This window comes from Anoplopoma fimbria, unplaced genomic scaffold (genome assembly GCF_027596085.1).
Source record: "Anoplopoma fimbria isolate UVic2021 breed Golden Eagle Sablefish unplaced genomic scaffold, Afim_UVic_2022 Un_contig_11295_pilon_pilon, whole genome shotgun sequence".
Taxonomy (NCBI): domain Eukaryota; kingdom Metazoa; phylum Chordata; class Actinopteri; order Perciformes; family Anoplopomatidae; genus Anoplopoma; species Anoplopoma fimbria.
In genome coordinates this window covers 1-1,798 of record NW_026550749.1, presented here as the reverse complement: position 1 = coordinate 1,798, position 1,798 = coordinate 1, and the positions used below count along the sequence as shown (strand labels likewise).

The window sequence follows — 1,798 nt, the reverse complement described above, 5'->3', positions numbered from 1 at the left end:
CGCTGCTGCTTTTCAGTGGACACCGACAGGGTGGGAAGGAAATAGCTAGATCATGACTTGCCGGTATAGAAATGACACAAATCCAGTTAAATGATGGCTTTCATCATTCCTAAGCTCATCGATCATTTTCTTTTCAATTTTATGCTAACGTATTCTACATTTCAACAGTAAATATTAATCTTTTTACTGCACTACATTTGTGATCCTTATAGCCACTTTGTACATTCTGATTTGACATTTAAAAGCTGTGAGTGTGTCTGGCAATCTGCAGGCGCTCCCTGTATAGACGAAAGAGCAAAGCGTGGTGATATAGTATCTTTAAAAGGCCCTTTGGTAGGCACAATATTTGCTTACGGCCATACCACCCTGAACACGCCCGATCTCGTCTGATCTCGGAAGCTAAGCAGGGTCGGGCCTGGTCAGTACTTGGATGGGAGACCGCCTGGGAATACCAGGTGCTGTAAGCTTTTTCACTCCTCTTTACAAAAAGCAGAGGGCGCTGCTGCTTTTTCAGTGGACACCGACAGGGTGGGAAGGAAATAGCTAGATCATGACTTGCCGGTATAGAAATGACACAAATCCAGTTAAATGATGGCTTTCATCATTCCTAAGCTCATCGATCATTTTCTTTTCAATTTTATGCTAACGTATTCTACATTTCAACAGTAAATATTAATCTTTTTACTGCACTACATTTGTGATCCTTATAGCCACTTTGTACATTCTGATTTGACATTTAAAAGCTGTGAGTGTGTCTGGCAATCTGCAGGCGCTCCCTGTATAGACGAAAGAGCAAAGCGTGGTGATATAGTATCTTTAAAAGGCCCTTTGGTAGGCACAATATTTGCTTACGGCCATACCACCCTGAACACGCCCGATCTCGTCTGATCTCGGAAGCTAAGCAGGGTCGGGCCTGGTCAGTACTTGGATGGGAGACCGCCTGGGAATACCAGGTGCTGTAAGCTTTTTCACTCCTCTTTACAAAAAGCAGAGGGCGCTGCTGCTTTTTCAGTGGACACCGACAGGGTGGGAAGGAAATAGCTAGATCATGACTTGCCGGTATAGAAATGACACAAATCCAGTTAAATGATGGCTTTCATCATTCCTAAGCTCATCGATCATTTTCTTTTCAATTTTATGCTAACGTATTCTACATTTCAACAGTAAATATTAATCTTTTTACTGCACTACATTTGTGATCCTTATAGCCACTTTGTACATTCTGATTTGACATTTAAAAGCTGTGAGTGTGTCTGGCAATCTGCAGGCGCTCCCTGTATAGACGAAAGAGCAAGCGTGGTGATATAGTATCTTTAAAAGGCCCTTTGGTAGGCGCAATATTTGCTTACGGCCATACCACCCTGAACACGCCCGATCTCGTCTGATCTCGGAAGCTAAGCAGGGTCGGGCCTGGTCAGTACTTGGATGGGAGACCGCCTGGGAATACCAGGTGCTGTAAGCTTTTTCACTCCTCTTTACAAAAAGCAGAGGGCGCTGCTGCTTTTTCAGTGGACACCGACAGGGTGGGAAGGAAATAGCTAGATCATGACTTGCCGGTATAGAAATGACACAAATCCAGTTAAATGATGGCTTTCATCATTCCTAAGCTCATCGATCATTTTCTTTTCAATTTTATGCTAACGTATTCTACATTTCAACAGTAAATATTAATCTTTTTACTGCACTACATTTGTGATCCTTATAGCCACTTTGTACATTCTGATTTGACATTTAAAAGCTGTGAGTGTGTCTGGCAATCTGCAGGCGCTCCCTGTATAGACGAAAGAGCAAGCGTGGT

General features: G+C 43.0%; 3 non-coding genes across 3 annotated transcripts; all 3 read left to right on the top strand.

Moving 5' to 3' along the window:
• Positions 1-348: 348 nt before the first annotated feature.
• Positions 349-467, top strand: LOC129115171 (5S ribosomal RNA). The gene has a single exon (XR_008532882.1). It is a non-coding gene; the product is annotated as a 5S ribosomal RNA (ribosomal RNA).
• A 379-nt stretch (positions 468-846) lies between these two features.
• On the top strand, positions 847-965 carry LOC129115170 (5S ribosomal RNA). The gene has a single exon (XR_008532881.1). It is a non-coding gene; the product is annotated as a 5S ribosomal RNA (ribosomal RNA).
• Positions 966-1,343: 378 nt separating this feature from the next.
• LOC129115169 (5S ribosomal RNA) lies at positions 1,344-1,462 on the top strand. The gene has a single exon (XR_008532880.1). It is a non-coding gene; the product is annotated as a 5S ribosomal RNA (ribosomal RNA).
• Positions 1,463-1,798: the final 336 nt, after the last annotated feature.